Below are 14,183 nucleotides of genomic sequence, written 5' to 3' on the forward strand. Positions count from 1 at the left end.
CTCCCAGGTAAAGTGGAATAGAAATGAGCAGATTAGATTAGATTAGAATAACCACAGTATAGTGCAGTAAACACATAATTTGCTTTTAGAACTTATTCAGACACAGGCAGCTGTGGGAGGACGTAACGAAAGTGAAGTGGCATTTTAGAAAGGATACACAATACTGCCTAGAGACATCCAAGTCAGGAGGTTTACACTAGAGAGCTGCACGGCTTCCGTCCCCGCGGGAATCCCGCGGGGACGGAGGCAGTTCATGCGGGGTTCCCGCGGGGATGGAAGCAGTTCTGCGGGGTTCCCGCGGGGACGGAGGCAGTTCCTGCGGGGTTCCCGCGGGGATGGAACCAGTTCTGTGGGCTTCCCGTGGAAGTGTAAGCTGCACCTGCACCAGCCTCTCATCTACCGAATACCAATTTGAGTGCTGTCTCCTCCTCCTCTTCTTCCTTGCTTTAACAGCATAAATGTGGAAAGTCTTCCATTAAGGAGGTGGTAGAGTCACAAATGATGACGGAATTCAAAAAGGCGTGGGATGAACACAGAGGATCTCTAATTAGAAAATGGAAGTTATATAAAAGCTAACCTTAAATGGCTGCATGTGTGTGGATGTGTCAAGTGACGCTTAGATGGCGACTCTGGCTGTGATGAACTAGAGCTGATACCTGGCAGACTTATATGTTCTGTGTCTCATACATGGCAATCTGGTGTAGGATGGACTGGAAAGGGCTTAGACAGCAACTTCAGTGGCTGGAACATGAGGACAGTGCTGGACAGACTTTTACGGTCTGTGTCCCACAAATGAGAACATGAATAGGCTGGAGTGGGCTTCGATGGCAACTCCAGCAGTTAGAACATAAGGATGGGGCCAGATAGACTCCTGTGGTCTTTGTTCCAGAAACACAAAAGAAAGACCATAATCAAGTATATAATATCACACTCGTTGATTTAATGATGAATTGATCATGAGTGTGACTATTGGGCAGAGTGAATGGACCGTTCAGGTCTATTTGCTGTCACTTACTTTACTATTAATCCTCTTTGCTCCCAGGCTGGTGCACAGACCTCAGCTCTGACACAGGCACGAGAATCAGATGTCACCTGACCTACTGGCGCGTGCATGTGGTAGCCTCTCAGCACACAATCCCAGTGAATCAGAGACAAATCTTACATGTGCACACCAGAGTGTTCCAAGTTCCAACTTCCGGTCCGTCCTTGCCTACAGTGCTGTGGCTCAAATCCAGAAAGGGAGCTGACTGGAACTTTCTTTTATGTACTATTAAATTCTTACGGGGATGGGTGGGGATGGGTTAAATTCTTGCGGGGACGGGTGGGGACGGGTTGGGATGGTTTAAATTTTTGCGGGGATGGGTGGGTACGGGTAAGATTCCAGCGGGGATGGGTGGGGACGGGTAAGATTCCAGCAGGGACGGGCGGGGATGGGTAGGATTTCTGTCCCCGTGCAACTCTCTAGTTTACACTTAACCATTTTAGAAAAGGATCTGCAGAGGGAGAACTTCTTCTAAAATACATGCCTGCATGGATATCTCAGATATCCACCGGGACCATCTATTTTAGAGATTTAGATGGCAATAATAAAAACACTGATAAACGTGTCAGGTTCGGCATTACCATGTCTATTTTACATCACAGACCTGGCAGTGGCAAACACTATACACCCACGGCAGCATCCAAACCCCACCCAACATCAATCAACCCCCCCCCCCCGCCCAACATCATCAAAACACCCTGACATCAACCACATCTTCAACATCATAAAGAACGCCATCCCAAGACCATCAAGAACCCCTCTGATATCATCCAGACCCCTCTGTCATGATGTCATGATCAAGCCCCCCTCAACATCATCTAAAACTCACTAATATAATCAAGAGCCCCATGACACAATCAAGACCTCCCCCTACATCAGCAAAACATCCCTTGCCATCAGCAAGACCTCACTGGATGCCCTCCCCCCCCAAGCAGGGAAAGCTACTATGTGTTAGCACAAGCCTGGCATGTAGCAACTTCCCCGTCACCCCCCAGGGCCTGAGGTCCTTATAATTGGTGTGAGAGGTCTATAAAGTCCTGAGTGGAGAGGAACGGGTAGACATGAATCACTTGTTTACTCTTTCCAAAAATACAAGAACTAGGGGTACACAGTGAAGCTACTAAATAGTAGATTTAAAACAAATTGGAGAAAATATTTCTTCACTCAATGTGTAATTAAACTCTGGAATTCGCTGCCAGAGAATGCAGAAAAAGCAATTAGCTTAGCGGGGTTTAAAAAAGGTTTGGATAATTCCATAAAAGAAAAGTCCATAAGCCATTATTAAGATGGACTTGGGAAAATCCACTGCCTATTTCTAGGATACAACAACAATTATTAGGTGGTAAAAAACAGCTTGCTGTGAAGTCTTACTATTGAAAAGGGGATATTTCTAGGATAAGCAGCATAAAATTTGTTTTACTCTTTTGGGATCTTTCCAGGTACTTGTGACCTGGATTGGTCACAGTTGGAAACAAGATACTGCTATTCTTATGTACCTACAAACTCCCAAAATCCTCAAACTTAGAGAAGGGTTGGAATAAGCTCTGGGGTCAATATTCAGCAAGATTTTTCTGGGTACGAGAAACTCCTATCCTGATAAGTCCCAATCACCAGGTCCATTCCCGGATTTTCAGCAGCATTATCCAGATAATACTGCTGGAAATGTGGACACACTGCCTCAGCACTATCAGGGGCTGGGGCAGTCTGAGGGCAGAACAAGGTCAGAGTATCCATTTACCCGGTTAGTGGCAATATTCAGTCTGCTTGTTGGATAACTGCCTGGATAAAGTTAAGACAGCAAAAAGGTTGTCCCAAATTTATCTGGTTAAGTATCTGGGTACTGGTCTGTATATTGACTGTACCTGGTTAAGTGCTGGCAGCCAAGTTATACCCAAACATTCAGTGCTGGCTCATATCTGGAGACTGATGCTATATATCTAGGTATAAAATAACTGTGGCATTGTTTTTAATCAAACACTGAACACCGTGGGCTGAATATTGTGTGTGTGTGGGGGGGGGGGGGGGGGGGGGGTTTACTGGTATTCTGTTCTTATGACACAAAAGCAGACCTCTTCCACTTCAGAACTGGAGCACAGATGCCACCTGATTTAAATGTCTGTACCAAGATTCACAGACCTGTGATTAGCTGTCCGAAGATGGTTTTTCTGTGGCTTTAAGGGCAGAATTTCAGTGTGTCATGCATACCTCCTACCCACCCCCACCCTCCCACCCTGTCAGACTGTCAAAGTAATGCTTGGATGTTTCACTTATATATACTACTACTACTACTACTTAACATTTCTAGAGTGCTACTAGGGTTACGCAGCGCTGTACAGTTTAACAAAGAAGGACAGTCCCTGCTATCTGCTACCACATTTGCTTATTTCCGATCTGACGAAGAAGGGCAACCTTCAAAAGCTAATCAAGAAATGTATTGTTATGTCCAATAAAAAAGGTATCATCTTATTTTCTTTTCCATGTTTTATTTTGTTTGATTTCTATTGATAACCTTAAGAGTGGACTAACACGGCTACCAAACCTCTCTACTTAAGTGTGTCAGAAGAGAGATATGGTAGCTATGTTAGTCCACTTTTAAAGGTAATCAGCAGAAGTAGAATAAAATAAAACATAGAAAAGAAAATAAGATGATACCTTTTTTATTGGACTAACTTAATACATTTTATGATTAGCTTTCAAAGGTAACCATTTTTCTTCAGATCAGAGATAAGCAAATTTTGATAAGTAACAGCATATATAAGTGAAACATCAAAGTATTTCAGTGACAGTCTGAAAGGATGAGGGAGGGGTGGGCTAGGTGAGAAACAGAGAGGGCTGAGAGGATGATGGACAGGGAGATATACATGGTGATCAGAGGGTGACAAAGCAGTGAAATTTCATGGTTTATAATGGGCAAGAACAAAGTACACAGGGGTTGGATCCAGGCAGAGGATGGATGGTGGAGAGGGAGGGTTTATTGAAGGTAGCACTGTAAAACCTTCTTCAGAACAATTCATCAAAGACACACTGAATTAGATCAACAAACCTTTTTGAATGTGAGCAGGATTTAGCATAAAAGCTGCTCTGTCACTTTGAAAATATCACTTTGGATTTCATTTACATTGGCTGGCTTATTTCAGGTTTTTCAACAAGCAGAATCAACATTTTGCAAATTTCTTTTGACACTTTCCCAAAATTCATCACCTGATTTTCTTTTTCATCTAGGAAAAATCCAGAATATCCATTAGACTCGAGACCAAGCTGATGATATCTTTATGGTTCAGGTTCATGCTTCTGTAATCACAACCTCTATGAATGACACTACTGGATAGTGAAGATCTCATAATGCACCATCAAGGTGAGTATCTAGAAAGTAATATGACAATGATGGAACGTATTTTATGCCAGTGATGAAGAAGATAAGCTCATCAGACATGTATGTCAGAGCTCTTTGAAGCTTTCTCCTTCAATTTTTTTATGTTATAAAAATTATGACTTGATATACCTGATCAGTGTGGAAACTTTGGTGAGTTTATTAATGTTTAACAAATATAGTTTATTTCAGCACAGGAGAGGCACTATGGATCCGTAACAGATCACAAGTCAAAGAACAGAACAGATCCCAGATGAAGGTGACCTTCATCTGGGATCTGTTCTGTTCTTTGACAAATATAGTTTTCCACTTTTCCTACTGTTTGTAAGTGTAGTGAACCTTAAGTCACCTCACATGACTATTGGGAGAAGGGCAAGGCAGTCAGTTGCCCATCTTTTCAAGAGATGACACCTTACATTAGTTACACTAACCTATCCGGCTTATTTTTGAAAGAGAAGGCTGGCCATCTTCCGACACAAATCGAGAGATGGCTGGCCATCTCTCAAGTCCGGCGATATCGGCATAATCGAAAGCCAATTTTGGCTGGCCTCAACTGTTTTCCATCGCAGAGCCGGCCAAAGTTAAAGGGGGCGTATCGGCAGGGTATGAAAGGCGGGACGGGGGCATGGTTACGAGATGGCTGGCTTCGGCCGATAATGGAAAAAAGAAGGCCGACTCTGATGAGCACTTGGCCGGCTTCACTTGGTCCATTTATTTTTAGGACCAAGCCTCCATAAAGTGCCCCAAATGACCAGAGGACCACCAGAGGGAATCGGGGATCACCTCCCCTTACTCCCCCAGTGGTCACCAACCCCCTCCCACCCAAAATTATTATTTTTTTTGCCAGCCTCTATGCTAGTCTCAAATATCATACCCAGCTCCATGACAGCAGTATGCAGGTCCCTGGAGCAGTTTTTAGTGGGTGCAGTGCACTTCAGGCAGGCAGACCCAGGCCCATCCCCCCTACCTGTTACGTTTGTGGAGGAAACAGCGAGCCCTCCAAAACCCACCACAAACCCACTGTACCCATATGTAGGTGCCCCCTTCACCCATAAGGGCTATGGTAGTGGTGTACAGTTGTGGGGAGTGGGTTTTGGGGGGGATTTGGGGGGCTCAGCACACAAGGTAAGGGAGGTATGCACCTGGGAGCAATTTTTGAAGTCCACTGCAGTGCCCCCTAGGGTGCCCGGTTGGTGTCCTGGCATGTAAGGGGGACCAGTGCATCACAAATGCTGGTTCCTGCCACGACCAAATAGCTTGGATTTGGCCAGGTTTGAGATGGCCGCCATTAGTTTCCATTATGGGCAAAAGCCAATGGCGGCAATCTCTAACGCCGGCCATCTCTAAGGCCAGCCCAAATGTTGAAATTTGGCCGGCCCCGACCGTATTATCGAAATGAAAGATGGCCGGCTATCTTGTTTCGATAATACGGTCGGGTATGCCGCTTTCCAGGGCCGGCCTTAGAGATGGCCGCCCATATAGATGGCTGGCCCTGTTCGATTATGCCCCTCCATATTATCTTATTTTAATGATCCAGCCCTATTCTTTGCCTTTCAATGAGGGTTTACAGTCTCTTGGTGTAGCAGAGGAGGAAGTGGAAGGGAAAGAAGAGCAATAAAATGACATAAGCCGGATCTCTGGACTTGCTGGCTGCAGACCTGGAAGTAGTGATGTCAGTCCCCTTCCAGAAGATGCCCCGGCCCATGTGTGCTGCAACCCAGCATTCCAAGACTAACCTAGGATGTGAACTTATACAAAGCAAGTCCCATTAAAGATGTAATTTGTTGATCCAGGGTTTGCTACAGTCTCCCTGCAGAGTCACATTGGCTTTCTTTATGGCCTCATAAAGTTGTAGCCGAGAGGCCGATTTGGAAAACAAACTGCCCAAGACTGACAGATAATTAGATACAGGGGACATATTATATGTCTTTGCATATCAATGGACTGCAGCCCTGTTAGTTCATCAGAAGTTTAGGATGGAGGAGGAGCAGGTAGGTCTGACACAGTCAGATTTATACTAATGCACAAAGATAATGGCTTAAGGTCTCCATTCCTCTCTGCTTGGAGTTGCTAATACTAGATGGGCCATGGAGCTGGAAGGGAAAATTATATATACATATGTATATATTTTTAAAGTGTGATTGCCTGATGCTTCCAGTGCATGTCCACTGAAATGACATTTCATTTTTATGAGAATATATATATATATATATATATATATATATATATATATATATATATATATATATATATATATATATATATATATATGTAATCCTCCATTGTATGGGGATTACTAGAGTTTGGTGTCTGCCCTCTGGAGTCACTGGTGGAAGAGCTGGGATGTCCCTGGGTGGGAGGAAGGTCCAGCCCAAGGGGAGTAGTGCTGAAATAACTTGCAGAAAGATAGTGGGTTTAAGAATTGATTGATAAGGGAGGTGGAGCTAGAGGCAATAAAGGCTCCTGTTTTGTGGGAAGAAGGGGTCTTTGGTTGTTTGTACTCCTGCTGGAACCCTTGAAGTGGCTACATAAACTCAGGCTGACTATGGAGTGGTTGCTGCCCCATCTAGCGGCAACTATGAAGGAGTTAGACCTGAGGGTGAGTAAGGTGAACCCAGCCCAAAGCAGGGACCTGAACAGGGGAAGCCTGTTCAAGGCCAGGGTGTAGCTCCAGAAGTGCACTGCTGGAAGGAGGACAGCTAAAGTGTCTGTGCCTAAGGGATGCAGATTGGAATCAGAGGAGTACATTAAGAGCCTTGCATAATTATCATGCTGGGATGGGCAAGTGGACAGGAGTACTTGTACATGTGTAAATATAGAAAAAATATAGAGTAAATATAGAAAAAAAGGTGTGAGCAAATCTAAATAAATAAATAAATCTAAATTAAAAAAAAAAAATACTGAAAACCCTAAAAAAGATCAGGTTGGAAAAGTGGATTGAGACTGTGATATACGGTCTTGACTAGACAGGAGGATTTCTAATGTACAGATGAAGTTTAACAGTTTTTGTCTGCCATTGCTGAAAGTTTCAGTAAAGTTGAATTTGCATTAAACAGAATCTTTGGAGTGCGGTGTGGTTTATCACCGAGGAGGGAGAGTGAGGAGGACATAGGCTCCCTGAACTGGTAAATAACTGTGCAAAGCCCTCACTTAAACTGCCCCAATCCTCGGATCCCTATCCAGGACCCTATCTCGAACTGTATGGAGTATGTGGAGTGAGCTGAGTGTAATGTGAAGAACAGGGAGAAGAGTAAGAACGTTTTCCCTGTGACCCGGGTTATGAGTGATTGGAGCTGAGCTAATAGTTAGATGTGAGACCCGAGTTACATATACATATCTATAATCTATAGGTATAGATAGATAGAATCAGGTCACACACAAATGCTTTATTTTACAGTAGAATTTGGGGCAAGTTAATGTGTAATGCTGGATGATATATATCATTATGGGGCTCATTGAAACAGAAAAGCATCCAAAAAGCAGTAGAAGGATGGATTATTTTGCCCAAACATCCAAATTACTATTTTTGAAACCCATTTTAAAGACATTTTCCTATTCTGCTCATCTGCAGTGCATCAAGATCACAAGGGGGCGTATCGGGGGTGTTTTTTCTGCCATAATGGAAGAAAGTAAAAATGTTCAGGGCTAAATGTTAGACATTTTGGTCTACACCAGTTTCAGTCATGAGAAGTCACAAAAAGATGCCCTAAATGACCAGATGACCACTATAGGGATTAAGGCATAACTCCCCTTTACTCCACCAGTGGTCACTGGCCCCCTCCCACCCCCAAAGATGTGAAAGAAACAGTACATACCAGCCTCTATGACAGCTTCAGATGTTATGGCCAGTCCTATTAGAGCAGCAAGCAGGTCCCTGGAGTAGCCTAGTGGTCAGTGCAGTGGACTGTAGAGAAGAGGACCCAGGCCCAAATCCCATACTAACTGATAAACTCGTGGTGGAAAGTGTGAGCCATCCAAAACCTATGAGAAACCTACTGTACCTATATTTTTGTACTGTTAATAACAATAAGTTGTTAGCCACATTGAACCTGATCTATTGGGATAATGTGGGATATAAATGAAATAAATAAATATAGGTGACATCTGCACGCATAAGGGCTATTATAGTGGTGTTCAGTTGGGTTTTTGGTGAGTTTTGGAGGGCTCACCATACATTATAAGGGGGTAACTGTGAGATGTGTACCTGGGACCTTTCATGTGAAGTCCACTGCAATGCTCCCTAGGGTGCCCACTGCTCTGCTGGGATGTCTGTGTGGCTAGCCCACTAAGAATGCTGCCCCCCTCCCCATACGTCCAAATAGCTTGTTTTTTGTTCATTTTTCCCTTGGATGCTTTTTGTTTTGGAAATGGTTATAAAAGAAAAACACACTGAGCACAAAATGTCTAGGAAATGGCCATTTTTAAAACAAAAAGACGTTTTTCTGGTTAAAAGCCACTATGTTTGCCTCTTGATTTTTGGATGTTTTCAGCAAAACATACAAAATCGGATTTAGATGTGATGTTGAAAATGCCCCTCCACATATTCCAAATAATGTGGCTGAAATTGGGGGAAGTTCCAAGAGCAATACCAGGTAGAATATGTAATATAAAAATGTAATTCTTGGCATGCAGCTGCTAAATATATAATTATAAGAGCAATTCTATAATTTAGTGTGCACATTTGCAGGCCTCTTGCACCTGTAAATGTACAGAATACTAATGCCCATGAAGGTGCCAGCAGGGTACCTAAGGTCTATTCTGTAATTGTGCATGTAAGTGACACAGCTTATTAATGCAAGGGAGATGCATACAGGAGAGGCACATGGGCAGGACTTAAGGAATATGGTATGTTATGTGTACCCACATAGATGCAATGTTTTATGTGGTATTTTATGAGTGTTTTATTGTACTCCGCTTAGATGTTTTGGATAGGTGGATTCTCAAGTTTTGTGGGATGTTTTGTATATTTTGATTACTGCATTTTTTTGTAATGTTGTATGTGTTATTTTATGAGTGTTTTATTGTAGTCCACTTAGATGTTTTGGATTACTGCAGAAACAACTGCTCTCTGTCCCCAGTCATGCCCCCTCACTCTCTGTCCCCAGTCATGCCCCCTCTGCAGTAAAAATGATAATGATTTTTTAGCACTATCCCAGAACTTACCGCAGCATGCCTGAACGCACTCCATAGTAAGCCCTTTTAAGCTGTGGTACTTACTGCAGCATGGTGACAGAACCCCTATAGAACTTACACACACCCATATAGAATAGAACTTAGGGCTCATTTTGCGAGTAATTGTGAACACTTAGTTATAGAATTACCTTTTAGACGTCTAGCTGGGCCATACACAAAGCAGGTATGAGTGAACCATCTGCTTTACACATTCCACTTCTTGTATATGCAGTGCCAGTGCCAAAACAGATAGCATTGTATATATGTATAATTTGAAATTGTCTAAATTAGATGTTTCAAATTGCATGCTACCTGTCCTGCTGAATGTTGGTCAGATCTGCTGACAAAATGTTGCTAAATATTCCTTCCTTTAAACAGATTAGTCTGGATGATATCAGGTCACAAAAGTTTTAAACAGAAGGCACACGACTGTGGAAAGGACTTCCTGATGAACTGCGAAAGATTAAGAGCTATCTTCCGTTCAGGAAAACGCTTAAGGCATATTTTTTTCTCTCAGGCTTTTTCCTAGATTATGATGTTAATCTCATGGGCTAATCGTATTTGTGTTGTCTGTACAGTTCTGAGTTTTTAAGTTTCATTGTGTATGTTTGTTTTGTAAAGCACCTAGGAGTGCGGTCTATAAACTGTGTTATAAATAAATATAAATAGATATCTGTCTATCTATACTTATGCATATACATAATTAGTGGAAAAGGTCCGTCAAAAATGATAGGCTGAGATGACCTTCTGAGTTCTGCCAACATGCCGGCTGCTGCCACTACAGCTGTTCTCCAGCCCAGAATGCATAGCACTTCTGCTTTGGCTATAACATGTTATTTGTTATTTTGCCTATCTCGTATCACTGTGCAGTGGCCAGACTGATGCAAGTAGCACTGCACACTGCAGGCAACCATCTGCACATCTGCACCAGGGGCTTCTGAAGCAAAGATAATGCAAACGAACAACAGTGGATCCAGTAAGAGTCCTGTCACAGTGGGCATCCTTCAAAACAAGGTCTTTATTAAATGCAGCCTTGTGAGCCAGCCAGGATTTGTACCTGGAATCTTCTGATCCGTAGTCAGATGTGTTATCCATTACACCACTGGCCCATTTGAAGGACACCCACTGTGAATAAAGACCTTGTTTTGAAGGACGCCCACAGTGAGAGGACTCTTATTGGATCCACAGCTGTTTGTTTGTCTTTGGTTCTCCTGTGGAGAGATCACCTTCTGTGGTATTTGCAAAGATAATGCACACAGATATGCTATTATAGGTGAAGCCCCGCTTGGCATAGAACACTGGGGTAGGAATTGAAAAGTCCAGGTTGGGCTATTCACATTTCCTTCAGTACTTTATAAAGGTTCTGTTGAACATGGAGTTTTTTTGTAAAATAGGCATAAGAACGTATGTGTGCAGACAAAGAGTGGTATCACTTGGAAACTTCTACCCATAAAATGTAGCGACTGGGGAAGAGTCAAGAAGGTGTCTGTCTAGGAAGGCTGTTGAAAGTTTTTGGCTTTGTCTAATCATCTCTGAGTTTTCTTTTTCTTAGTCTATACCAACAAGGTTACAAGGAAAAGGAAGAAAAAGGACCATCACAGAATCTCTGGAAACTGCCAGGGGTACCTTGCCTAAGTAACTGTTTGGGATGGTTCAATGAGGGACTTCTGTGGTTTTAGGAAAGACAACGCCTTCAAGAAATGAAGTATCCTTCATCCCCAAGGAAAGGATCTGCCTGATGTTGCTGGAAGGGTTCCTGTGAATGACTGATGGAATTGCCCCAGTTCCCAACCAAAATGGCGATCAGGCTGCACTGGAGGGCCATACCAATGATTTTTGAAAATCAAAAGAAAGTAGTGCAGTAGAGTGTTGCATCGCAGACACAGTAGTTAGGCTTGAGCCCTGTGTTACTAAGCTGGGACGGAAGAACAATGTTGGATCCTTGTTGGATGGGACTCTGAAGTTACTCTTGCCATTATTCAGCCAAGGTCTACATAACTCAAAAACCTTTAAGAAGCCCTCCAATCCCCTCCGCCTCACACAGCAGCACCTCGATCCCCTTCCCCCTCCAGACATGGGAGCTCCCCACCCCAATCCTCTCCCTCTGGTCACAACTCCCCAACCACCTCCTACCCTTCCAACATGCAGGGTAGCCCCTCCAAGCCTACCTGCAATCCCTAGTGGTCCAGTGGGGCCAGAGGCAAAGCCCACTTGCTCTTGCCCCTAGTGGCTGCCATTTGAAAATGGCTGCGGCGACTTCTTGCAGTAGCCTTGAAGGGGTAGCGGCAATTTTCAGTCCGCTAACTGGCTAAGTAACCACATAAAGTTAGGACAGCAAAACAGCTGGTCCTAACTTTATGCACAGTCTGAATATCAGCCAGTGCCTATTTAGCTTCCGAGTCAGCGGACATACCTGGATTCTCAATGCCAGGCTTTGAATACCCAGGATTAGTTCAGCTCTTAGATGGAAGCAGCTTACCATGTTTTCAAACTCTTTCAAAGCTGCAGATAATTATCAATAATGTACCAATTGTGTGTCATTTCATTCCGTAACTGTGGACCTCTACAAGTAACAACTTTCTCAAAAGTACTCCTTTAGAATGAAAAATTTTAGACGAGGGAAATCAAAGTTTCCTAGAGGAAATGGATCATACTGGATTAAGTAGAAGAGTCCAGTAATATTAATTCTGGCATATAAACAGGAGTTAGACCATGAATGATTTTTAAAACACTTTGAATCTGATACGAGCGGGTCCTGGAAGCCGATGTAAAATGTATTAAAAAGGTGTCACATGGTTAATGTGGAAACTGCTAGGAGAGTTATTTAAAAGCTGACTTTTGACAACACTGCTACCTGGTCCATTGGTGACAGGTCAGGTAGGTGTATACCTGCATTTCCTGTTATATAATCCAGTGTTATTTCATCCAGTCAATCCTAAAAATCCTGACTATGGGGCTCCAAAGAATTAACCTTTGATGTATAGGGGTGAGGGGAAGAAAAGCACAGGGTTGAAATGAGCAGCTGGTGACCTACTCCTTCTTCCCTTTCCTTTTTTAACATTTTTCCAGGACCTTCTTTCCTAAGGTACTTTGGTCAGTGAGCTGGAGCCAGTAAGGATGAAAGGAGAAACGAATGAAGGCTGGAAAGTGCTGTGCTATGTGTTTGTCTTAGGCAATGTTATAAGCTGTAGGTACAGCTTCTCCTGCTCATGATTTATGGCTCCTGTCCTACACCAGCAGTGCTTTGTCTGCTCTAGCATGGAGGATGAATGTAGTGCTGTCATAGCAGAACCACTTTCCTCCTCCTCCTCCTCCTCCCATCTCTCTCCTTTCCCTTTGCATCTCTCTCTCTCTCTCTCTCTCTCTCTTCCCTTTTCTGCCTCCCTTTATTTTCTCCCTCTTTCTTCATTTCAATCTTATTTTCCTTCTGTCCCTCTCCCTCCTCCCTACCCTTCACCGCTTCTCCTCCCTGTCTCATCCCTCCCATTTGCTGTCCATCACTGACTTTCCTTTTCTCCTTACATCTATCTCTATCTGTCTTTCCGCCTCCTCCTCCTTCATCCCCCTCACTTTCCATCATTCCCTTTTCCTCTCTGCCCTCACAGTATCTCTTTTCCCATTCTCTCTCTCCTCCCCCACTTTCCTTTCCATTTCTGTGCTCCGCATATGCTCTGCCATTTCATATCCATGACCTTAACCGTCTTTCACAAACCTGCCAGTCAGTCACATTTGTTTCTCTGGAAGCAGGAATTGGAGCAGCACTAAATGACTCAGTACCCAGTTCCCTACGCTATCAAAATGTTTGGAAACTGTTCAGAGGGAACGTAAGCATCCAGAAGCAAAATGGAAGGCTGCAACACTCTTTCCTTTCGGTGCTGCCAACATCTGAACATCATCTCTGTTCTCCACTTCCATTCCGGGCCATTGCAAAGGAAGGCAAGAAGGGTTTCCAAGTTCAAATTTATTTAACACTTTGTATACTACTCAACGGTAGGTACATCTGAGCGGTTTACAATCATAAATAGGCAGGAAGTATGAAAAACAAGAAGTCACATAGTAAAAAAACAGTAAGAAGTTACAAGATGCACTGCCCACGTGCTAAAAAAATGGAATTTATTTTTTAGTGCTAGGGTTGGGTCTGGAGGTGGAAAGTAGGCGTGTTATGCGCTAACTGGTTAGCACACCTACATTGCCATGCTTTAACTGATTAGTGTATGGTCAGCGTGTAAGCCATTACCGCTTACAAAATAGGAGGTGGTAAGGGTTCACGTACTAATGGCCATGTGCTAATGATAAAATTAGCACATGGCAAGTAATAGAGAAAATAGAAAATGCTGCCGTTTTACCCCTGCAGTAAAAATGGCCTTAGCACACGGAATGACCTGCGTAAGGATGCGCTAAGGCCACTCTTTAACTCAGTTTGGTAAAAGGGCCCATTTAAATGTTATTCTCTAAGAAAATGCTAACCAGTGTTCATCTTTCAGAAGAGGGATGCCAAACCTAAGGAATGACATTTTCAAAAACTATTATACAAGCCTACTTGGACAGCAATAATAGAACAAGCCTTTAAAGAGAAAAGCAAATGATAAATTAGGAAAT

The 14,183-nt window shown here is 43.2% G+C and overlaps 1 non-coding gene across 1 annotated transcript; it reads right to left on the reverse strand.

The window, feature by feature from the left end:
- Positions 1-10,620: 10,620 nt before the first annotated feature.
- On the reverse strand, positions 10,621-10,693 carry TRNAR-ACG. Its single transcript has one exon. It is a non-coding gene; the product is annotated as a tRNA-Arg (tRNA).
- Between the last annotated feature and the right edge of the window lie 3,490 nt (positions 10,694-14,183).

The sequence above is a fragment of the Microcaecilia unicolor genome, chromosome 4 (genome assembly GCF_901765095.1).
Source record: "Microcaecilia unicolor chromosome 4, aMicUni1.1, whole genome shotgun sequence".
NCBI lineage: Eukaryota > Metazoa > Chordata > Amphibia > Gymnophiona > Siphonopidae > Microcaecilia > Microcaecilia unicolor.